This window comes from Bubalus bubalis, chromosome 3 (genome assembly GCF_019923935.1).
Source record: "Bubalus bubalis isolate 160015118507 breed Murrah chromosome 3, NDDB_SH_1, whole genome shotgun sequence".
In the NCBI taxonomy this organism is placed as follows: domain Eukaryota; kingdom Metazoa; phylum Chordata; class Mammalia; order Artiodactyla; family Bovidae; genus Bubalus; species Bubalus bubalis.
Window position 1 is genome coordinate 40,083,095 of NC_059159.1, and position 25,357 is coordinate 40,108,451.

Genomic DNA, 25,357 nt, shown 5'->3' on the forward strand with positions numbered 1-25,357 from the left:
TGTGACTTCTGAGAGGGCACCCAGTATCCCTGACTCTGGGCCCAGGTACCCAACCAGGAATCAACCCCAGGAAGGTCTGGCCTGCCGGGAAGGGAGGGCCGGGCAGGGGCAGCTGTGGCCTTCCTCAGCAGCCCCGCCTTCCTCCCCTGCAGCTGCCAGCCTTTGCAGTTTTTGCTGAGGCAGCAGCCCCGCCAGGCCCAAGTGGGCCTCCCTCCCTCTGAGCTGGGCACATGCACTCAGGGCTGGCTGCAGGTGGCAGGCTGTGAGCTCTTGCACCCACCTGGGCCCAGAGCCCCTGGCGGGTCCCAGTGCTCTGTGCTTGGCCACTGGGCCTTGAGGGCCCCCATGCCCACCCCTGGGGACAGCCCTGCCCTGGCTGCTCTGGGCCCCAGGCAGGAGAGGAGAGGCAAGGCCGCCAGGCCGGAGGGCAGGAAAAGCGGGGAGGGAGGTGGCTATTTATAGCCAGCTTTGCTTTTGTTCCTTTTCCAGCAATGCTTCTCTTTAAATAGGAGCAGGGCTGGAGGCTGCAGCTCTTCCCCAGTTGCCTATATACAGTCAGTGCGCATGCGTGTGTGCCTGTGTGTGTGCGGGTGTGCAGGGGGACACACACCTATAGGGATGAGATGTCAGTGGATACTTCAGTGCATGTGCATGTGTGTGTGTGTGTGTGCAGGGATGGGATGAGGGGATGGTCAGCTCTGTGGGCACGTTCACCAACTTGTGTGGAGGTGGAGAGGGGTGTTCTTTGTGTGTGAACGTGTGTGTACTAGCATATGCACATGCATGTGCAGGGATGGAGCAGCTCTTTGTACGCATGTGTGTTTTTATTAGTGGACACACACGTGATGGGTGCTGCGGCCACTCTTTAGTTGTTTTGTGGGGGGGTGATGTGCACACATACACGTGTAGAGATGGGGTTGGGGTGGGCTGGGAATTTGTGGGTCCACCTGCCCGTGTAGAATGTGATGTGAGCAGGACTGTGTGTGTGTGTGTGTGTGTGTGTGAGTCACTCAATGGTGTCCGACTCTCTGTGATCCCATGGAATGTAGCCCCTTCTGTCCATGGGATTCTCTAGGCAAGAATACTGGAGTGGGTAGCCATTCCCTTCTCCAGGGGCTCTTCCCCACCCAGGGATTGAACTTGAGTCTCCTGCATTGCAGGCAGATTCTTTACTGCCTGAGCCACCAGGGAAGCCTGGAGCAGTCCTTCTCCGGTGGGTCTATGTCCTGTAACAGGATTGTGGGGGAGTAGTCACCATGGGGTCGCGAAGAGTCGGACACGACTGAGCGGCTTCACTTTCACTTTTCACTTTCATGCATTGGAGAAGGAAATGGCAACCCACTCCAGTGTTCTTGCCTGGAGAATCCCAGGGACGGGGGAGCCTGGTGGGCTGCTGTCTATGGGGTCGCACAGAGTCGGACACGACTGAAGCGACTTAGCAGCAGCAGCAGTCACCGTGTGTATGTATGTGTGTGCGCGCGCACAAGCGGGTAGAAGGTTGGAAGGAGACGACAACTCTTATTGTATGTACAGCAGACCACAGGCTCACTGAGGGCAGTGACCCTGTCTACGCAGCACCCTGCCCCCACCGCACCTGATCCGATTGGGGGAACACTAAATGGATGACTAGCAGTTGTGTGTGTGTGACGGAATAGAGGGCCTCTGGGAGGATCCTTTCTGGCTGCGGAGGAGTGTTCCAAGCCCGCGCATCCAGCGAGCAGTGTTAGAGCACCCCCAGAGCACCCCGAGGCCCAGACTACTCCCATTTCTCTCCCTTTCTCCGAAGCCCGCCAGTCGGGTGCTGGGAGCTTGCCAGGGCGTTGGCATGGCGCCGCCTTCGGCAGAAAGTAAAGCTCGACCAGATGCTGGGCGAGCCTGGTGAGGAAGGGCCCGAGCTTTAGGGGAGGTCCTGGGTGTCCAACCTGGCCCCGCGTCTCCTTCTCTGCTTCGGATTTCACATCTGTGCAATGGGCGAGTGCAGCCGGCTCAGGGCTGCTGGCGGGATCAGACCCGGGAGGACTGGAGATGCGGTTTAGCCCAGACCCGCGCTCCGGCAGCGGTCTCCGATCCCAGTTGGGGTCTGCGGGCAGGACGCAGGTGGGCGAAGGAGCCTATCGCCGAGCACCGCGCCCCTCTCGGGCCACCGGCCTAGGCGCCCTCGGGGTGGGAAGCGTTTCCAGGGCGGCCTGCCGCTCCCGCGCGGTAACCCAGATCTGTCACCGCGGCCCAGCGTCTCGGCAGCAAATCCCCGCCCCGAGAGGGGTCGACTGGGGAGGGGGTACTCGGGGGTCCTGGGCTCCCGACCCAGCCCTCCCACGGAGGCTGGGGTGCGGGGCGCCCAGTGTGAGCCCAGCCCCCGCTCCCGGGCCCCGCCCCGCCGGCAGCTCGCGATCGATGCGACAGCCCTCCTGCCCCTCCCCCAAAGGCCAAACAAAACATAGTAAATATTTAATCCGGGCCAGGGAGCCGGGAGCCCTCCCCACCTCCCTCGGCAGCCGTCTGGCTCCTCTGCCAGCCCCGGCCGTTCTCCCCGGTAATGAGGCCGGAGCAGCAAGGATCGATCCGCGGCCCGGGCGGGGTGGGGGTGGGGGCCCGAGCCCTCGGGTGGCATCGCTGTTCGCCCCCATTCCGCTCCGCCATCCCAGACCCAGGAGACTCGAGCCAACCGGGAGCCTGAGCTTGTCCGAGAAGGCCAGCGAGGAGGAGGTGGGGGGCCGCTGCGCCCCTGCCCACCCCCATCTCAGGCCTGTGTGAGCTTGGGTCCTGGGGGAGGAAGGGATGGGAAGAGCAGAGAAACAGCCAGGCGGAAGGGAGGCAGTGAGAGTGGGGAGACCCAGTCCTGAGCTCCTGCCCTCGGGCTCCACCAAGGCCTGGTGGCCCAAAGCCTGCAGCACCTTGGGGTGAGGCCTGCTGGGGGGGAGGTGGCGGGACAAGGATAGCCAGGGTGACCAGCCGGGAGAGGCTGGTGAGGTATCTTTTTTTTGGTGAGGTATCTTTATGGTGCTGTCCTCCTGGGTCTTGCCCTGGAGGATACCTAAAGGGGTTGATGACATCCTTGCTACTCATCCATTCATGCAGCAGTTCATGATTGAGCTGTATGCCAGTCCTAAGCTACCAGTAAGGGGACACAGGTTGGGAGCCTGCAGAGAGATTGCATTCCAAAGGAGGAAACAGTTGATGAGTCAATACATAAGGTGATTTCAGAGAGTGGTGGGACTTAGTGTAGAGAATACGCTGTGAGGTGATATTGTGTTTGGCCAGGAGAGGACCAACTTTAGCTAGGGTGGGCAGGGAGCTGCTGACAGACTGAGACAGAAACATTGCAGGCGGTTTACAGCAAGTGCAAAGGCCCAGAGGCAGAAATGGGTGCGGCTTCTAGGACCAGAGAGAAGGTGGGGGGAGGCTGGAGTTGTAGTAGTGAGCCGGAAGGAAGCTGGCAGTGACGGATCCCGTAGGATTTTTTGTAGGCCACAGCAGGAGTTTGGATTTTATTCTAAGTGCAGTGTGAAGGCATTAGAGGTTTTAAGCAAAGGAATGGCATGAGGCATGATCTGATTTACATTTTTAAAAGCTTCTGCTGGCTGCGGTATGGAGAAGAGAAGGTAGAGAGTTAGGAGTGGAGGTTGACAGGTCAGCTCGGGGAGGCGGGTGAAGTGGCAGACAGGAAGGAGGCTGGTGTTCTGCCTGGATCAGACAAGGACTGCAAAGTGACCATTTAGACGTGTACAGCAGGCCCTGGCAGGGCCTCCCAGCAGCTGGAACAGCCTGTTCCTGGACTCCTGGCTGCTTAAGTCCTGTGGGGCCTGAGCAGAAGCCGATTGCCTGGATCGCCCCCATCCTCTGTCCTCGACCCAGACTCCACAGAGGGCAGCCCAGGAAGTTTTTTCAAGGAGCATTAGAAAATGTTGACATGTTTTTTGAAACAATTTCAGATCTGATATCTTGGCCAGATTGAGTTTGTAACCAGCTTTATTGTTTAAGCCTGCTGGGATTTCATCAAAGGCGTCTGCTGTTTACCCAGAACCATTTCATTGGAGAAAACAGCAAACAGACCTGCATTTCTATCTGATTTCACTTTTTCCCTTTTCTCATGAATTTAGGCGCATGTGAAAAGCAAGGCTGATAAGGCAAAGCAGCTTGGCTCAACCCCGAGGAGGGGGCTCAGAATGAACACAGCAGAGGTTTATAAACAGAAAAGTTAGGGGTGGCTGGCCTCCACTCTGGCAGGCAGAGAGATACTTCTGGTCAGCAGCTAGCTCTCTGCAGGGTGGGGAAGGGGGTCCACAGAGCGGGTGATGGAAGGTGGGGAGAGTTGCTGTCCACACCCAGCCTGGCCAAGATTTCTAGGCCCTCTCCTGGTGTCTTTACCTGTTTCCAGATCACTTCAGGGACTGGCAGCAATAAAAGACTAAACATCAGCTCCCACTTGAAAATCAGCCGTGACCTAACCTCGGAGCTGGGTTCAGTAAGACAGACTCCCACTTTCCTGGGAATAGGCCGAGCGAGGAAACAGATCAAAAGGCAAATGGGAGAGACTCCCCTGGCAGTCCAGTGGTTTAAGACTCTGCATGGCCAATGCAGGGGGTGCAGGTTTGATCCCTGGTCAGGGAACCAAGATCTGACAAGCCTCGAAACTTGACCAAAAAAAAAAGTCAGATGGGAGCCAGAGTGCCAGGAATTCGCCTTCCTCCCCCTCCTCTGCCAACGCTTGGGATGCAGCCCCTTCTCCTGCCAGATGGCTTGAGCCAGGGCAGAGCAGGGCCCAGGGACGGTGGAACCAGGCTCAGCCCCCCTTGTGCCTCCCTGAGAAATCTGCACTCGTGTTATCGCCACCTGCCTAATAGGATCTGGTGCCTTTAAGCAGGTCTGTGGACCCACCAAGTGTTTCAGGCCAATGGGGGAGATGCCGGCTTTGCAGCCTGTTAGGAGAAGGTGTCGGAGAAGGTAGTGGCACCCCACTCCACTACTCTTGCCTGGAAAATCCCATGGACGGAGGAGCCTGGTAGGCTGCAGTCCACGGGGTTGCTAAGAGTCAGACATGACTGAGCGACTTCACTTTCACTTTTCACTTTCATACATTGGAGAAGGAAATGGCAACCCACTCCAGTGTTCTTGCCTGGAGAAATCCAGGGACGGGGGAGCCTGGTGGGCTGCCGTCTATGGGGTCGCACAGAGTCGGACACGACTGAAGTGACTTAGCAGCAGCAGCAGCAGCAGCAGCAGGAGAAGGTGTTCTGAGAAATTTGGGTTCATGTGCCTCGTTTGGTGCATACAAGCCATCTCTTACCACTTGTACTTGTACTTGTACTTAGGCCTACTTGAAGGTCAATTGATCTGAACCAGTTAGCAAGAGGATAAGGACCTGTGTATCTTCAACCAAGGGGAGATCTTGCACCAAGCCATCTAAGAGGGCTGATAGAGATCCTGAGTGCCAGGCTTAACCAATGTGCTGTCCCGCCTTCCAGATGGTGCTTCCATCCACGGCGAGAGTCAGCCCATCTTATCTCTGGGGTGAGCCTGTGGGGAGGAGCGTGAGGGAACAGCAAGGTCTTGTCCTCCAGAGCCAATTCTAGGTCCTCCCGCTTGTGGAAGCTCCCCTCCCCCACCCTCCTTTCACAGATAACACAGTAAGAGTTCAGCAGGCTGAGTTCCATCCCAGTGGGATCAGGGCATCATCCCAGGCTTCCTGTGAGAGTGGGTGAACCACCCACTCCAGATACAGGGCCTACATCCAGGGCCTTGGGAATATTAGCTGCCATCTGCCGAGGGGCTAAGTCATCTCATCTTTATGAGCCCTCCTCCTGAATACCCCTCCTCCCAACCCAAACAGGTGTTATCCCCTTTCCTAGACAAGGGTGCTGAGGCTTAGAAGTGGGAGGCAACTCGTCTGCTTGTGCTGCCTGAGCTGTCTGAACCCAGGCCTGGCTTACTCTGGAGGCTAGATCTTTCCGCTTGGCCGAACTGCCGGCAGCTTTCCCCAGGGTTAAGTAGGGGCAGGGCCTTCTTAGGAACTGGGGGAAGAGGAGGAACAAGCTCACCAGCTGGCAGGGATGAGGCTGAGGAAATTCTGACTGTGGGCAGCCTTTGCCCTCCTTTGGTCCTAGGAGGGGTCAAGTGGGTCTCCCGCTAGGAGAGTTGGTGGGTGTTATTGTATACAGTGGGCATGGGCACAGGGGGACCCTGCTCTCTGCTTTTGAAGCATCCTGTCTCCAACCCCTGGGCTCCAATCCCCGGGCTGCTTTCTCAGCGTCCCCCTGAAAGATGGAAGGAAGGCAACTGCATTCTTGATACTTTATCCTTGCACTCAGGGTCCAGAGGCAGCAGTCTGCTGTTACCCCAGAGACTGGAAGTGTGATCCACGAGTGAGACCAGGGAGCAGCAAGTGGACTTTCCTGCGAGGAGGTTTTTGACTTCAAGTGTCCCCAGAAATGGGCCGGGTCAAAGGAGTCATGGGGGTGGGGAGTGGAGGGGAGGTGGGGACTGGGAAGGCTTTGCCATTATTCCAGTTCTGCTAGATCACAACAGTTCTTGGAAATTGCCTCAGATCTCACAGCACTTTCCTCTTAATAGTCTCGATGGTGGTGAATCCTTGGCCACTGAGGGTAGGTTTGATTTTTTGGAAAAGGCCAAGAATAATTTGAAGCTGTGTATTGTGAATAAACAGACAAGACATTTTCAGAAGGTGGTTTGTTTTTGTTGTTGGGATTTTTTTTTTTTTTAAGTTGAAAGCAAGATGGTACTCAAGAATTGAACCACTTTTGGAATTCCCTGGCAGTCCAGTGGTTGGGGGCTTCCCAGGTGGTGCTAATGGTAAAGAACCCACCTGCCAATGCAGGTTAAATGTAAGAGACACTGTTTCAGGCCCTGGGTCAGGAAGATCCCCTGAAAGAGGGCATGGCAACCCACTCCAGTATTCTTGCCTGGAGAATCCCATGGACAGAGGAACCTGGCAGGCTGCAGTCCACAGGGTCACACAGAGTGGGACACAGCTGAGCAACTTAGCATAGCACACAGCACAGAAGCTTTATTGTTTTAGCCAGTGGTTAGGGAATCCCCATCAGGGATTCCCTGGTGGCTCAGATGGCAAAGAGTCTGCCTGCAATGCAGGAGACCCAGGTTCGATTCCTAGGTCCGCTTGAGAAGGAAATGGCAACCCACTCCAGTATTCTTGTCTGGAAAATCCCATGGACAGAGGAGCCTGGCAGACTACAGTCGATGGGGTCTCAAAGAGTCAGACACTTTCCTTTCACTTTCCTAGGACTCTATGTTTTCACTGCCGAAGGCCTGGGTTCAATCACTGGTCAGGGAACTAAGATCTCACAAGCTGCATGCTGCAGCCAAAAAAAAAAAAAAAAGAGACAGAGAGAATTGAGCCACTTTCCTCATAAGAAATTTCCAGAAGTATTTCAAGTGATGGCAGTACTTTGAAACCGAAGTGTGTGGGGGGTGCTGGGGTCTGAAGGTGACCACTTCAACAGAAGGGCCAGGGAGGGGAATTGATCCTTTATGGAAGCATTGCATGCGCCAGACACTTTACATACATTATCTCAGCTGCCTGAAATCATTTTTGGAGTAAGGCCTGTCTATAAAAAACAATTCATCAATAATCCATTATCTTGTATACTCTGTACTTCTCACTGTAATCCTGTTAGAACAAGTGCTTAGCCCATTTCACAGGTGAGGAAACTAAGGCTCAGGGAAGTTGAATGACTTAAGAGCTTGTAAGTGTCAGGGTCAGGATTCATACCCAGGTCTGACTGGCCCCAAACTCAAGGCTAATTCTCTTTTGGCCGGGTAAGTTCTGGTGTGCCCAGCACACTCCTCTCCCCCCGCACCCCCGGCCACCCGCCAAACACAGATTTTTAGTTTCATTATGTCAAGGTGACGTCATTTAGGCTACATCCACCACTTTAAAAAAGAAAGCAGGTCATAAAGGAGTCATGTGCTTGGCCGAAATGCTGACTGTGTGCGGTGGCAGGCGGCGTCAGCAGGCGTCAGGGGACGCGTGGGTGACAATGGCAAGGCGTGAAGTATGGTGTTTATTAGGCACTGGCAAAGGCCCGAGAGTTCCAGATGCCAAGTTGTGATAAGTGGAAACTGCCTGTCTCGGCTCCAAACACGGAGCAGGCTCCCAGGTCTGAGCCTTTGAGTCAGCTGGATGCTTGGACGGGCCGACCCTCACCACTGGCAAGACAGGGCTCCTATTATTATTATAACAATGATAATTCATGCTGATGGAACACTCCTTATGTGCTAGGCATTGTGCAAGTGCCTTACCATGATGGTTTGATCTCTCTGTATAGTCTCTCTCCCTCTTCTTTTTCTTCTGGCCTCGCCTCAAGGCTTGCAGGATCTTTTTTTTTTTTTTTTAATTTATTAATTATTTTGGGCTGCACTGGGTCTTCGTTGCTGTGCCTGGGCTTTCTCTAGTTGTGACAGTGGGGGCTACTCTCTATTTGTGGTATGCGAGCTTCTCCTTGCGGCGGCTTCTCTTATTGCGGCTCAAGGGCCCTGAACGTAGGCTCAGTAGTTGTGGCCCAGGGGCTTAGCTGTTCCACTGCATGTGAAATCTTCCTGGACCACAGATCGAGCCAGTGTCCCTGCATTGGCAGGCGGATTCCTAAACACTGGCTTGTGGGATCTTAGTTGCCTGACCAGGGATCAAACCTACGTCTTCAGAGCAGAGTCCTAACCATTAGACTGCCAGGGAATTCTCTCTCTGCACGTTTTTAACCTCTTTGACTGGAGGGGGGTCTGCATACACTTAGCTCCCAGTTGAGTCCTCAGCCATGCAAGTTGGCTCCTCTGAATTCAGTGAATGAATGAAAGTCGCTCAATCGTGTCCGACTCTTTGCAACCCCACGGACTGTAGCCTGTCAGGCTCCTCTGTCTATGGAATTCTCCAGGCGAGAATACTGGAGTGGGTTCCCATGTCCTTCTCCAGGGGTTCTGCCTTACCCAGGGATTGAACCGAGAATCCAGGGAGGAACTCTTTCCCAACATGCAGTTTGAACCCTTGCTCTGATTATGGCCACATGGCAGTGAGGGAACTGGAGTCCCATGAAAGGAAGGGGTGCAGGTAGAGGCTTGGTACACAGCAGCTCCTCTCCCGGAGCGAGAGCTCCAACTGGACTTCTCAGCCACAGTCAGTCACATCTATCTAAATATAGCAATTCCACTTCCAGGAAATTATTACTGATTCCCTTGCACCTGTGGGCAGAAATGCACATATAGGAGCGTGCACGTTATCATTGCTTGTAATAGCAGAAACGGGAAGCAACCTAAATGTCTGTCAGTAGGGGATCGATTGGGTAGATTACAACAGCCCATACAATCGGATTCTGTGCTCTAAGGAATGGGTGACTGTGTAGCGCTGATATGGGCTAGATGCCAAGATGCATTGCTAAGTGAAAAAGCAGTGGTAATATACTGCACTCCCATTTGGATTTTAAAAAGAAAGATATGCTTGTATGTGATAGAAATTTTCTGGAAAGACCACAAAAGAAACTATTAACAGTGGGATGCCTCTGAAGAAAGATACTAGGGACTGGAGGTCTGGGAGAGGAAAGGAGACTTGTTTTTCATTGTATTCCCTTTTGTGTTTTTTGGAAAAAAAATTTTTTTAACTATGTGCATGCATTATCTTTTTGATTAAAAAGAAAGTGTGTGTAGGGGAGGGGAAGTTTAAAAAAATCCCCAGGTTTTATCTGGCTTCTCAGGTACTTTTTTCTTCCCTGTCTCTGTAGCCAGGTCCTGACTCACAGGCCTTTTCTCAGCTCCGCTCTCTCAGCCCCAGCCCATGCCCACCCCTCCCCCAGGATCCATTACCACCTCTCACAGGTACTTAAAACCTACCTTTTCGCCTCGAAATACAAATAACTCTAATCTAGAGAGAAGGTTGAGCTTCATTGCACTTATAGAACAGACAGAAATCAGCTGGCTCTGAGATGCTCGATAAATGTTTGCCGAATTGAATTGAATCTGTGACTCGGTTGGTTACACCGAGCAAGGCACTAATTGGCCAAGGTCAGCCATCCAAATCCCACACAGGTTGGCTCTCTGGATTCAGAGAGGGGCTCTTTCCCTGCATACATTCAGGGAATACTGCACACATTTTCGTGTGTACCATTTCTTCTAGAGACACAACTCAGAGTGACTTGAGGAAGCAGGATAGGACAATGGTGTGATCGATAGGGAGGTCCAGCTCTGGAACGATTCTGACTCAGAAGAGCATCTGGAGAGGGGCCCCAAAACTCCATGATGACTTTTTTTTTAAGTATTAGCCGCTTTGATCTTTTTTAAAAAATATTAATTTTTAGCTGCGCTGGGTCTTTGTTGCTGTGTGGGGGCTTTCTCTGGTTGCAGCAAACGGAGGCTTCTCTCTAGTTGCAGGCTGCAGGCTTCTCACTGTGGTGGCTTCTTTTGTTTTGGAATATGGGCTCTAGAGCACAGGCTCAGTAGTTGTGGTGCCCAGCATGTGGGATCTTCCCAGACTAGGGATCAAACCTGGGTCCCCTGCATTGGCAGGCAGATTCTTAACCACTGAGCCACCAGGGAAGTCCCTGGCCAGTTTGATTTTATTCTAAGAAGTTTTAATAGTGATAGAAAAGATGGCATCTTCTGTGACAATGCAGTGACTCGCCTGTTGCTGTATATGTTCAGCCTGAGGCTGGAAGACAACCACTTCGCAGGCATCTGTAGGAGAAATGAAAGCTTCAGCAGTCGGTTGTTTTGGCGGACTACATTTTTCGTGTTTATGTTGCACACGACATAAATTGTACCATTTTGAACGGTTTTAAAGTGTGCCGTTTTGTAGCATTAAGTACCTTCACACTGGTTTGCAACCCATGATGACCGATTTTAATGGGGCATGCTTGCTAAAAAGTAGAGAAAGGCCACCAAATTCATGGCCACTTGATTTCTGCTTAAGGAGCTCATCCTTGCTTGGGATTGGCCTGTGTCCCACATAAGTCTTCCAGATTCCAGCTTCTGAAACTGCCATCCAGGGGAATTCCTTCCCTGCTCTCTGTAATCATTGACAGGCATTGACAGTCCGGTAGAACACCGGAGCAGGGAGGGGGTCATGTCTCTAGAAACAGAGATATAAGTATCATAATTTGGTGACATTTCTCCTACTATTTATTTCTTTTTTTCCCCCTGTCTCAAAAATTCTCTTGGAGAAGGCACTGGCACCCCATTCCAGTACTCTTGCCTGGAAAATTCCCATGGACGGAGGAGCCTGGTAGGCTGCAATCCATGGGGTCGCTAAGAGTCAGACATGACTGAGCGACTTCACTTTCACTTTTCACTTTCATGCATTGGAGAAGGAAATGGCAACCCACTCCAGTGTTCTTGCCTGGAGAATCCCAGGACGGGGGAGCCTGGTGGGCTTCCATCTATGGGGTCGCACAGAGTCGGACGCGACTGAAGCGACTGAACAGCAGCAGCAAAAATTCTCTAGCCTACTGGAAGGAAAGAGTATATACCCTTTGCCCATGATAACTTTCTCATTCTTGAAATAAAATCCCCGCCCCCAGCAGTTCTCCAGACCTGGCCAATGTGTGATGCCCCAGCACCTCTCTCCAGGCTGTGATCCAGCAGCTTGCTGCAGGCTCCGCCTCCCTCACAGTAGAGACTTCTTGTCCCCATAAGGGTTGTTCTGATGAGGAAGAGTTTGCCTGCAAGCGCAGTGAGTCAGAAAGTTTGATGTGCCTTCAAAAAAAAAAAAAAAAAAAACCCCAAGCCGCTATAATCTTTGGCCACACTAATAGAAGTGTCCAAATCTAGGACACCGAGGGGCCTGCTTTGCTATCTGCTGAGCACCCACTGAGTCATCCGCTTTTTTGTCATCTTCCACCAGTCCAGCCCATCCCCTGCACATTGCTCAAACGTATCCCCCTCTCCACGTCCCCTGCTTCTACCATCTTAAACCAGGGCCCTACATCTCACACTTGGACTATTGCAGTAGTCTCCTGATTGGTGTCCTAGCTTCTTCTCTTGTCTCCAGGCTTTGCCCTGCAGAAAGGTGGTGTTAGGGAAAATGATCTGATCATATCACTTTGGTTGTTTAAAATCCTCCAGTGGCTTCCCACGTCTCTGGGATCAGAGGCTTCGTTTTTTAACAGGGCTTTCAGGGCTTCGTGTAAACTGACCCCTCCTGCCTACGCCTCTGATCACACCTCACATGACTTACCCCTCTTACTGATTTTCTGTCCCTCACTGTGTCAGCCTTCATCCTGGTCTGGGTCCTCCCACAAGCAGAGGAGGCTGCCTGTAATATTGCCTCTGCCCCACCCCCTCACCTGGATAATTCCTTCTCTTCCTTTAGAGCTCAGCTCAAGTGACCGTTCCTCAAGAAGCGGCCCTGAGCCTGCCAGACTACAGCAGGTTCCCCAGTTACAGGCACCCAGGGCATCCAGCACTCATTCATTTGGTCACTGAACAAACATGTAATGACACCTGCCAGATACTAGGAGCCTGGATGGTGAGGACGCCGTGGTGAATGAGACAGGCAGAGCCCTGCTGTCATGGAGCCCACATCCAGGGCAGGTCAGAGACGAGAAAGCAATGGCAGGCTGCTGAGGACCATGGAGGTGGCAGCACAGAAAGTGGGCGTGGGCAGTCTGAGACAAGGTGCTCAAAGAAACCTTAGGAGGAAGTGACATTGATCAGAGAGTCAGGTGAATGATGAACGGAGTACGTGGATGCTGGGGCAAGAGAGGGACTGGGCGGAGGGGAAAACCAGAACAAAGTCCCTGAGAAGAAGTGTGCCTGGCATGTTCCAGGAACAGAAAGATGGCCCAGTGGCCAGGGCACAGGGACCAGGGGAAAGGAGCAGGCAGAGTGCTCAGTTCACACGAGACCTTTGGGTCATGGGGCGATCACGGCAGGCTATCCTCGGGGTGATGGAGATCCATAGAGAAAACTGGCTTATATATTTTTTCTTTTCTTGTTTTTTTTTTTAATGGAGGATAATTGCTTTACAATATTGTGTTGGCCTCTGCTATACATCAACATGAATCAGCTACAGATACACATATGTCCCCTCCCTCCTGAACCTCCCTTCCATGTACCTGTACTTCCTGAGGGAGTGAGTGAAAGTCGCTCAGTTGTGTCCGACTCTTTGCAACCCCATGGACTATACAGTCCATGGAATTCTCCAGGCCAGAATACTGGAGTAGGTAGCCTTTCCCTTCTCCAGGGGATCTTCCCAACCCAGGGATCAAACCCAGGTCTCTTGGATTGCAGGTGGATTCTTTTCCAGCTGAGCCACAAAGGAAGCCCAAGAATACTGGAGTGGGTAGCCTATCCCTTCTCCGGCAGATCTTCCCAACCTAGGAATCGAACCGGGGTCTCCTGCATTGCAAGCGGATTCTTAGGTTGTCACAGAGCACAAGGTTGAGCTCCCTGTGTCACACAGCAAATTCCCACTGGCTATCTATTTTACATATGGTAATGAATATGTTTCCATGCTATTCTGTCAATTCATCCCACCCTTTCCTTGAGGGTTGGGACACTCAGTTTAGGAAGGCCAGAAACTCAAACTGTTGAAACAACAAAAAAAAAATCTCCCAGGCTCATAAAACTGCAAGATTCATCTTCAGGTGTGACTTGATCACCAGGACTTGGTTTCTGCTTCTTAGCATCTTAGCATGACTTCTCTTGCATTAGCACGTGCTCAAAAGGCCCAGCAACTCCAAGTTCACACCCCCCTCCCTCTCAGAAAGAGAAGGCTTATCTTTCTGGGTCTGGCGTCACAACCCTGGTTTGGCCCTGAACCAGTCACTGAGGCCTGGGAAGGTGTGCTGATGGGGAACTGTAACCAGAAGGTGGGGACTGTGTCATGGGTGGCCAAAACCCCACAGAAGTTGCAGTCTGCAAGTGATTTGCTAAGAAAGCCCTTTTTCTTTTTTGCACTTGATGATGTACTCAGAACCCCATTTGTCCTTCTTATCACCATGGCAGCCCCAGAGTCACCCCACTTGTCTTGTTTGATCTCCTCATTTTGCAGGTGAGCAGGCTGAGGTTTAGCAGCTTTCTTAAGGTCACACACGGCAGCTGCAGTGGAGCCAGGATTGGCATCCAGGCATCACCTGGTGGGCAGACCCTGAGTCTGGGGCCAGCCTGCCAGATTTGAATCCTGGCTCTGCCATTTGTTAGCTGTGGCCCTGTATTCTTTTCCTAGGGCTGTCATAACAAATTTCTACAAATAGAGTGGCTAGGGAATTCCCTGGCAGTCTACTGGTTAGGACTCCATGCTTTCGTTATACCGGGGCCCAGGTTCAGTCTCCACTTGGGGAACTAAGATCCCTTAAGCAGTGTGACATGACTTTAAAAAAAAAAAAACAACCACACACACATGCACTCCACAAAGAAACAAGCAACAAAGAATCCTAAATTGAGTGACTTAAAACAGCAGAAATGTATTCTCATGGTTCTGGATGTAAAAAAGAATCTGAACTTAAGGTGCTGGCAGGACTGTGCTCCTTCCAAAGGCTCTGGGGGGAGCTTCTGGTGGCGGTGGCTTCTGGTGGCAGCTTGTAGCCCTCATGGTACTCCTGTCTCCGCCCCTGTCTTCACCAGGCTTCTCTCTTCGCTGTCTTCTCCTCTCCTGTCTCTTAGAAGGACGTTCGCCGTTAAATTTAGGGCCCATCTGGGTAATCCAGCATGATCTCATTTCAAGATCCTTAATTACATCTGCAGACTATTTCCAAATAAAGTCACATTTCCAAGTACCAAGGATTTGGATGTGGACATATATTTTGAGGGCCATTCATTGAATGGTTTTTCCGGTAGTCATGTACGGATGTGACAGTTGGACCATAAAGAAGGTTGAGTGCTGAGTGGATGCTTTCAAACTGTGATGCTGGAGATGACTCTTGAGAGTCCCTTGGAAAGCGAGGAGATCAAACCAGTCAATCCTGAAGGAAATCAACCCTGAATATTCATTGGAAGGACTGATGCTGAAGCTGAAGCTCCAATACTTGGCCACCTGATACGAAGAGAGGACTCATTGGAAAAGACCCTAATGCTGGGAAAGATTGAGGGCAGGAGGAGAAGGGGTGACAGATGATGAGATGGTTGAATGGCATCACTGACTCAATGACCATGAGTTTGTGAGCAAACTCCAGGAGATGGTGAAGGACAAGAAAGCCTGGTGTGCTATAGTCCGTGGGATTGCAAAGAGTTGGACACGACTTAGCCACTAAACAACAAGATTGAATCCATTCCAGGGACCTTGGACAAGTCACTTAATCTCTCCAAACCTCAGTCTGTCATCTGCAAAATGGGAATAATACCACTTCATAGCATTGCCTTGAGGATTAATATGAGATAATTTTTGCTCGGTCCTTCACAGAGGACCGAGCATGTGGTACTCAGTAAATGTTAGTTATTCTGAACCCAGGTCCAGTCTGGTCTTCTTGTGGGCTTCTCTGAAGTGGCTTTCTTAACAAATAGACTTAGGTAGGCTTGGGTTCCCTCAACTAGTAGCAGTAGATGGTGTAGTTGGTATCTTTTTTTCTTTTTAATATTTATGTATTTGGCTGTGTCAGGTCTTAGTTGCAGCATCTAGGCTTTTCTCTGTGGTGAGCAGACTCCTCTCTAGCTGTGACATATATCCTTAGTGGCAAGTGGGATCTTAGTTCCCCGACCAGGGATCAAACCCATGTCCCTGCCTTGGAAGGCAGATTCTTAACTACTGGTCCACCAGGGACGTCCCTAGTTGGTGTCTTGATGGAGACTCTTTGGCCAAGTTTAAGCCAAGTGTCCCCTGCTGGCTCTTCATTTGGGGCCTGTTCTGTTGTCCAGGCTCCCCCTTCCTGAGGCCTGCAGCTGAGAGGTGGAGTTTTTTGAGGAGGTCTCCTGTCAATCAAACTCTCACCCTGGCTCCGGGAGGCCAGCCTGGAACCCTATGATTTAGAGTGATGGAATGTAAATTGCAGAGAGTCCACGCTTCCCATTCGGCTGAGGCCCCATCAGCATCTCATTCCCCTGCCCTGGGGCTCCTCCTGGTCTCATCTGGTGGATTCTGTCCACAGAGCACCTCCGCGGCAACCACCACGACGGCTTGCTTCTTACATCTATCACACCTGCACTGTGACAATGTAATTTTTATCTCCGGTTGTTTATTTCTCAGATGGAACTACTTGTAAATTCCAAGAGGAAAATATATCCCCGTGTGTGACAGAACCAGCCCAGGGCGATTAATCTGGGCTTTTAAGCTGGGAAGGCAAACCTGGGTGATGCTGCTCCATGTCTAAGTGTCCAACAATCAACCATGGCCATTAATTGTCCCCCAACAAAGCACTGGCCCCAGGAGGAATCAGGTTCAATAGGATCTGATCCAGCCGGATGGGATTGGGGTCTTCATTCACCATCTGTTGGGTGGCAAGCAGACCCCTAGGGACAGAGAGTGGGAAGCAGGTGGCTTGAGGCCAAGAGGTTGAGGGATAAAAACAATATTTCAAGGCTTAGTTGACAGTGGGTATGAGAAGGAGTGGGGACTAAGGGCATCGGTGTGCCCATAGCAAAGGCACAGGCTTGTGTGGGCCCAGCAGATCCAGGTTCAAATCTGAACCTCAGTACTTACCATCACTTTGGGGAAGTTCCTTTAACCCTCATGCCAACAGAGGGGTTTCTTAGTCTGTAAAATGGAGCAAAGAATATTTGCTCCATAGAGTTACTGAGAGAATTAAACAAGTAACATGTGAAAGTTCTTATTGCATGGAATGGGTGGTTTGGTTCTTTTTTTTTTTCCCCTAAAGGCCTGGGGCAGTGCTCAGGCCTGCAGAAGATGAAAGTCACAGAAATCATCAGAATTCTGGAAGAAATTGGAAGGAATTTAGAGAACACCTCATGCAAAGTTTAGTAGAGGTTTGGGGAATTGAAGAGACTTAGAAGCTGGATGGGAGAAGGCAATGGCACCCCACTCCAGTACTCTTGCCTGGAAAACCCCATGGACGGAGGAGCCCGGTGGGCTTCTGTCTATGGGGTCACACAGAGTTGGACATGACTGAAGTGACTTAGCAGCAGCAGCAGCAGCAGCAGCAACAGCAGCAGCTGGATGGAACCCAGTTTCCTGACAGCCACCATTGTACATCATCACATCATACTGCCTCCATTGCAGGGCCCTCAACCTGGGCCTCCCTGCCTCCTGCAGGGCCAACCAATGGGCCCCAGCAGCCATAACCCCCTGCAAGGATATGCACTGTTCTGTGTGTGAGTGCATTTTAATGCCTCCAGAGTTTTCATCAGATTCTCAAAAGGTGCCCCCATTCAAGGACTTCCCTGGTAGCACAGTGGATAAGAATCTGCCTGCCAATGCAGGGGACATGGGTTCAATCCCTGGTCTGGGAAGATCCCACATGCTGCGGAGCAACCACACCCATGTGCCACAACTACTGAGCCTGTGCTCTGCAACAAGAGAAGCCCCCACAATGAGAAGCCCATGCACCGCAATAAAGAGTAGCCCCTGCTCTCCACAACTAGAGAAAGCCCGCACAAAGTAACGAAGACCCAGGGCAGCCAAAAATAAATGAATAAAAATTTTTTTAAAAAAAGAAAGAGAGAGTCATGTAACATTAGAAAGGTTCCCCCATTCAAAAATATTGAGGGCTTTTTTGGACTCTGATATTGAGACTATTGGGGGGCAGAGGTGGGGGTATTGCCCAACCCTCCCACCTGCATTTGATGTTCTATGCAGGTTCGATCATGATCAAAATCTGACTGTAATCTGGGGTTTTCCTTGGCCTCAGGGCCCCACCAGCCCTTCTTGTTCTACCCTGGTTCTTCCTGTTCTTTCCCTGGAAAACCAGCTTACATGTGCCAGCTAGGAGCAGGGTGTGTGTATGTGGTGGTGGGGGTGCGGTTCCAGGTTTTGACATTTTGGGCTGGTTCCAGATTTTGTGGAGTTTACACAATTTAGACTCCCCTTTTTATGAAAAAGTGTAACAAGTCATGAGAAACTTCCCTGGTGGTCCAGTGGTTAGGAGTCTGCTTTGCAAGGCAGGGGATGCAGGTTTGATCCCTGGTGGGGGAACTAAGATCTCACTTGCCAAGGAGCAACTAGGTCCACGCTCCACAGCCATTGAGCCTGTGCACTCTGGGACCCACAACTAGAGCCCTCATGCCTTGAGGGAAGATCCCACATGGTGCAATGAAGATCCATGTGTTGCAGCTAAGACCTGAGGCAGACAAACAAATAAATCATTGTGGTTAATCTCTAAGTATGTCCAACTCTTCTGTGACCCCCTTTGACTATAGCCCACCAGGCTTCTCTGTCCATGGGGTGTCCCAGGTAAGAATACTGGAGGCAGGTGCCATTTTGTTCTCTAGGAGATCTTCCTGACCCAGGGATCGAACTGTGTCTCCTGCATTGGCAGGCAGACTCTTTACCACTGAGCCACCAGGGAAGTCCAAATAAATGAATAGATAAATATTAAAAAAATAAGTCATGAATACAGAACTAGGTGCAGGGCCTTGGGAGGACTGTGGATGCTTTGTTGCTGCTGCTGCTGCTGCTGCTGCTAAGTCACTTCAGTTGTGTCCGACTCTGTGCGACCCCATAGATGGCATCCCACCAGGCTCCCCCATCCCTGGGCTTCTCCAGGCAAAAACATTGGAGTGGGTTGCCATTTCCTTCTCCAATGCATGAAAGTGAAAAGTGAAAGCGAAGTCGTTCAGTCGTGTCCAACTCTTCACGACCCCATGGACTGCAGCCTACCAGGCTCCTCTGTCCATGGGATTTTCCAGCAAGAGTACTGGAGTGGGGTGCCATTGCCTTCTCTGGGATGCTTTGTTAGGATCCCTGTAAATCTGCCTCTGCTGGTGTTGTTACTAAACAAGTGTCCTCAAGAGAATATGGGGTCTCAGCATAGCTCAGCCACCAAAGGTCTGTGGCCTCACAGGGGCGCTGACCCAGTTTTCTGGATGCTGCTCCACTGGGTGCTTGAGATGGATGTGTGAAAAGACCAGCTTGCCCTCAAGGAGCTCCCAGTAACAGAAGACCCAGTTTACGGGTAAATAATGACCTGTTGGCCACTGCAGCTCCCCTGCTTTTGCTTTGCTGCCTGCTGAGCCACCGCCTTCCTCATTCCCCCAGCTCAGCAAGTGGTGGGGCCTCCCCGGCTTCACTTGCAGGGTTATCCCACAGATAAAAGGGTCCTGGCCGTCCGCTTCTGTGCAGGAAGAGGAGAGGGCTGTCTGCAGGGCCTCCAAGAAGGGGTCCCAGTGTCTGTGGCATGGCCTCTTCCCATAGTTTCAGTTGAGGTGAGCTGAGTATGATGCTTTGTTCAGGCCTAGGTTTGGGGCAGGCCCTTTGGAAGATGGAGGGTTAGGGGGCATAGAAGCTACCTTCATCCTTTTTTAAAAAAATAAATGTATTAATTAAATTTAATTTATTTGACTGTGCTCGGTCTTCACTGCTTTGCAAGGGCTTTCTCTAATTCCTGCAAGCAGGGGCTAGCCTTCATTGCAGTGCACAGGTTTCTCCTGGCAGTGGCTTCTCTTATTGTAGAGCACAGGCTCAGTAGCTGTGGCAGCATGTGGAATCTTCCTGGTCCAGGGATAGAACCTGTGTCCCCTGCACTGGCAGATGGAGTTTTAACCAGTAGGCTACCAGGAAAGTCCCCTCCATCTTTTTTTTTTTTTAATATTTATTTGGCTGTGCTGGATCTTAGGTGCAGCATGAGGGATCTTTTTTATTTTTGCAGCCTATGAATGCTTCGTTGAGGCATGTGGGATCTAGTTCCTTGACCAGGGATCAAAGCTGAGCGCCCTGCATTGGGAATGCTGAGTCTTAGCCACTGGACCACCAGGGAAGTCCCTTCCCTCCATCCTTGCCTTATCTATTCCCTGTATTTGCACGACACTGAAGATATGATGGCAAGCAAGATGCTGTTGGGAGCAAGAGGCTGACCCCACAGGACCCGGATCTGGCTCTTGCTTTACCAGTTTGTACTTGCGGGCTTTGTGGAGGCCTCTGAACCCCTTTGCGCTTCCAGTTTGTCATCTAGAAGATGGGTGATAATGCCTGCCTTGCTGGAGTGTTGAGAAGGTTAGGGATTTCACACATGTAGGGCTGAGCACAGTGCTGACCCTGAGGTCAGTGGCTCTAAATTTTCACTTACTGTTATTGTTTTGGAAGAGCCATCCCTGCCCTGTTGGAGTTTCCACCCTTTTCTCTCTAGCATCTTGGCAAGTCTCCTTTTCTGCTGGGTCCTAGAGCTTCCTGGGAGAAGACTGGTCAAGGCCAAGGCATGGATGGATCTCCCAGGGCAGTGCCTTGGGCAGTATTGGTTGCAACAAATTGGAGCAGGCCAAGCTGGAAGGGGTCGGTAACTCGGGCAGGGCTGGGTCAGGATGGGCAGATGAGGAAGCTGCAGGAATGAGGGATGGACAACCCATCTCCCTACCCTGCCCTTCCAGCCTGTTTTCCTAATGTCTCTGAAAGGGGGTGCATGTGTGCTCAGTCACGCAGTCAAGTCTGACTCTTTGCGACCCCATGGATGGTTTAGCCCACCCTGCTCTTCTGTCCGTGGAATTTTCCAGGCAAGAATACTAGAGTGGGTTGCCATTTCCTCCTCCAGGGGATTTTCCAGACCCAGGAATCAAACCTATGTCTTCTGCACTGGCAGGCAGGTTCTTTACCACCGAACAACCTGGGAAGCCCTCCTGGAAGCGCAGAGCTGAACAAAGGGAAAACCAGAATTTTCATTTGCCAGTTTCCTAAGAGGGTAGTTTCTGCCCGGTACCATGGGTAGGTGACTTCCAGGAACCTGCTGGCCACTTGCTCCCTGGTAGGACCACAGCCATTCCCTGGAGGGGTCCCAGGAGAATCACTGGGGTCACTTTGTCCCACCAGTGCCTCCCTGCCCTTCTTGCCCAGGGTGGCTTCAGAAAGCAGTGTGGATCCAGAGACAGGGGCCATTTCTGGCCCTCGGGGAAACTCTGCTACCCTTCCGATAAGGATTTAAACAGGTTGTTGAGCGGGCCCACTAATTAATCTTTTGTTTTTGTTTATTTTAATTTTTTGCTATGAAAGTAATACACGCCATCTGTGGAAAATTTGGAGAAAAAAAAAAGTATAGAAAACTCTAAAGAAGCAGGAGAAAAAGCCCAGACACCAAAGCAGAGTCAAGCACAACTGTTAACATGTTAATATGTTGGCTGAAAAGCAGCAGCTTTTAAAAACCCCATGTAAACATCAGTGTCAAAGGCTGCCTGGGACTGCATGGAATTAATCTTTTTAAGAAAACACATCTGAACCAAGTGCATTTGGAGTGTAGGGGATTTGCAGGCACCCCCCTCCAGGCTGGGGAGTGTGAACAAAGTCTGGGTCTTCAGCCCCTGGGGTTCAGCAAGTCTTTCCAGGAGCCTCCCAGAAGGTGGGATGGGGTTTGCCTCAATCTCAGAGATTTCCTTCTCTACATTCTTGCCCGGCAGGAGCGCTTTCACACTTGGCCTCTCCGCCTGCCGCCTGGGGTCTGTGGAAGGCAGTGAAGGGTAGAGGATGGAAGAGAGGGATTGGCGAGGTGAGGGGGAGTGATACTCTCTGCAAAGAAGAGCTATCCACTGGCCAAGGGGTGGAGTCAGCTGGCCTGCTTCCCCTTTTTCTTTCCTGATGTGGGTGGTGGGGAGCACCCAGTCCTGCTGAACTGCAAGTGAGCAGCACCTGCCCTGAGAAGATGAGTCCTTAGTGCAGGCTGCAGAGGACCCCATGGAGAGCGCTGCCTAAGGGGGAGAGTGAAAAGGCAGAGTCAGGGGCGGGTACAGCAAACAGCAGGTGGAGCCAGGCAGAAGCCTTGATTGCCCCCACCCCCTGCCCCTTGACTCAGCACTCCTTTTTAGTTATTTATTTAGGCTGTGCCGGGTCTTCTGGCTGCGTGTGGGCTTTCTCTAGTTGTAGCGAGTGGGAGCTACTCTCTAGTTGCCGTGCATGGGCTTCTCATTGGGGTGGCTCTAGAGCGTGGACTCAGTAGTTGTGGTACACAGGCTTAGTCACCCCTTGCATGGGAATCTTAGTTCCTGGACCAGGGATCAAACCCGTATCCCCTGCATTGGCAGGTGGATTCTTAACCACTGGGTTACCAGAGAAGTTCTTCAGCATTTCTCTGCTGCTGCTGCTAAGTCGCTTCAGTCATGTCCGACTCTGTGCGACCCCAGGGACAGCAGCCCACCAGGCTCCTCTGTCCCTGAGATTCTCCAGGCAAGAACACTGGAGTGGGTTGCCATTTCCTTCTCCAATGCATGAAAGTGAAAAGTGAAAGTGAAGTTGCTCAGTCGTGTCTGACTCTTAGCGACCCCATGGACTACAGCCTACCAGGCTCTTCCATCCATGGGATTTTCCAGGCGGTAAATGCAGGGATGCTGGCTGGAGGTAGTCAGCCCATCTTTAATCACAGGGACCCACCTCTGAGAGGCCGCCCGCACAGGTTACTGAAAAAGGGGTGGAGATTGGAATGCCATGTGCTGAGTGGGAGGCACCCCAGCATCAGTGACTTATGCCTGGTGGCACCAGCTTCTAGGTCCTAATAGAACTATTTATTTTTCTGGGACTGAGGGCTGAGAATTTGTCAAGCGCCATGCTAAATGTTCTATGTTTATTACTTAACCATGACAGCAGCCCTAGGAAGCAGGTGGTTTCCCCCATTTTACAGATCAGCAAACTGTGAGGCGACGTGACTTGCTCAGGGCTACACAGCCCTGTTGGTCATCGGCTGGAATTCAAATGCAGGCCTGCTTGCAAACAGCCGTCTTAGCCACTATTCCTACTGGTTGTTGGTGCTGGGAGAACCCACCTGGAGAGTGGCGCCAACCTAAAGAAGTCCACCAAAACCCTCCTCTGAAAGCTTCTGCTCCCTTAGCACCTTCTCTGGGGACAGAAGGTGTATTTATGTGCCAAAAGAGAGCCTAGATCCCGGAGGCGGAGGTCCCACCCGTTCTCATTCTCGGGTTTCTCTGAAATGCCGGGTTTGGGCTGGGCTGGGGTGGGAGGCCAGTCTGTAGCGGGTCAGGACTCTCGGACACGGATTCTGAAGTCGGTGACCCCTCCTGGGCTAGAGACAGCAGTGGAGGCCGCAGCACGGGTGCCTGTACCTGGCAGCCGCCCAAACCGCGACCCCCAGAGGCCATAGCGATTCCTCTCTCGCGGAGTGGGCAGGAGGAGGGGCAGCAGGAAGGTGGCAGCGGGCGCGATCGGATGCGGGATGCGGATGCGGCCGCTGGCCTGCTCCCGGACCGGCTCCCACCTTGGCCGGCCCGGCGGGCGCTGGTTGGCTCCTTGGGAACGCCGCTCACCCAATCACACACCTGCACAGTTGCCAGGCAACTGGGACTGAATTGTAACACCTCGGCGGAGAGAGCCAGAATTCTGTTTTTATTTTCCAGGCTGTTCCAAGTCTCTCCTTAGAAGTTGTAGAAAAATGGCATTCGGTTTACCTCCTCAGAGGGACCACACCCCCAAACCTCCCAGTTTCCAGCCCCCAGCCCCCAGCCTGGAGGTCTTCCACCAGACTTGCCCCGAGATTCCGGTGCCATGGTTCCCTCTTGGGGCCCAGGCACCCCTGGGAGTCAGGCATGCAAGGGGCCTTGGGAGCTCCTTACAGCACCCTCATTTTGGGAGTCATCCTCAGGGGAGCTGGGGACCTCTGCCTGAGGCAGAGTGGCCTATCCAGGGAAGACTCCGAAGGCAGGGAAGAGCAGGCTTCAAAGTTGCTGGCCTCCAAACGACCTTGGGATGGCCTTGGGGTGGGCGTGGGGCATGGCTTGGGTCTGCTTCTGGCTTTACACACGGCTTATTATCTGGGTGTTTCCCAAATTTCAATTTCTGCTTCACACCTTCTCAGCGTCTCACCCATCTGTGATCCACCTGCACTAATTTTTCATTTCTTTTCTCTTCTGTATATTGACCCACTTTAGCTTAAATAGACGTATTTAAAAGGGAAACTTGATAACACCTCTGTAAATGGAGACAGTAACACTTGCCATAAATAGAAAGTAACAAGAAATAAATACAAAAAAACAAAATGTTATTAAATTTTAGCACATGGAGTCTGATCTGGGAAAGCCATAATGACAACAAAACAATGCTTATTAATGCTTACTCTGTGCCAGACACTAGCTAAACACTTTACATGGATTAGCTCTTTTGATCAGATATTATTCACGTTCCCATTGCACAGACGGTGAGACTAAGAAACAGAGAAGCTAAGGGCTTTGGCCAAGGGACATATAGACACTAAATTATGAACTAAGTTTCAAAGGTGAGTCCTTGGTGGTCCAGTGGCTGGGACTCTGTACTCCCAAGGTGGGGGCCCAGGTTCAATCCCTGGTCAGGGAACTAGATCAGACAGGCAACAACTAAGAGTTTGCATGTTGAAACTAAAGATCCCTTCAACGAAGATTGAAGATCCCATGTGCCACAACTAAGACCAGGCACAGCCAAAAAAAAAAAAGCTGAGTCCCATCCAAAAACTCGGAGAAAGCAATGGCAACCCACTCCAGTACTCTTGCCTGGAAAATCCCATGGACGGAGAAGCCTGGTAGGCTACAGTCCATGGGGTCGCGAAGAATCGGACACGACTGAGGGACTTCACTTTCACTTTTCACTTTCATGCATTGGGAGAAGGAAATGGCAATCCACTCCAGCATTCTTGCCTGGAGAATCCCAGGGACAGCGGAGCCTGATGGGCTGCCGTCTATGGGGTCGCACAGAGTCGGACACGACTGATGTGACTTAGCAGCCGCAGCAGCAGCAGCATCCAAAAACTGTGCCTCTACAGAGTGATACCTCTGGTTCTCTGCCCTGGTAACTGGGTGGTGGCCCTTTCCGGAATTAGGACAATGCTTTGAGCCCCAGCTGCAGTGGTTTTTTCCTGAGTCCAGGACGTATAACCTGCTAGGTGCTCCTGTAGTTAAACCACATATTCAGCCAACAGCCCTACGAAGTGTCTCATTTTACAGCTCAGGGAACTGAGGCTCAGAAGGCCAAGCCACTTGCCCAAAGTCACACTGTTGCTGAGTGGCAGGGCCAGAATGTGAGTCCTATCTCTGCAGCGCTGACTCCATCTTGCACCTATTTGTAGCTCTGCTTCATGCGCCTGCAATGCAAGAGATGTGAGTTTGATCCCTGGGTTGGGAAGATCCCCTGGAGAAGGAAATGGCAACCCACTCCAGTGTTCTTGCCTGGAGAATCCCATGGATGGAGGAGCCTGGCAGGCTACAGTCCAGGGGACCACAAAGAGTTGGTTGCGACTGAGCACACACACACACAACTTCATGTAGAAAAATGAATCTAATGCTTAGTAAACACTATAGCAGAAACAAGCCCTCTGCCTCTCACGGAGAATCAAATCCC

The 25,357-nt window shown here is 51.6% G+C and overlaps 1 protein-coding gene and 1 long non-coding RNA gene across 2 annotated transcripts in view; both read left to right on the plus strand.

Moving 5' to 3' along the window:
- RTN4RL1 (reticulon 4 receptor like 1) overlaps positions 1-25,357 on the plus strand; it is a 74,860-nt gene that overhangs the window by 18,756 nt on the left and 30,747 nt on the right. The window lies entirely within an intron of this gene.
- Positions 1,430-8,572, plus strand: LOC112583761. The gene is made up of 3 exons (XR_003107960.3): positions 1,430-2,750; positions 5,313-5,511; positions 6,309-8,572. It is a non-coding gene; the product is annotated as an uncharacterized LOC112583761 (long non-coding RNA).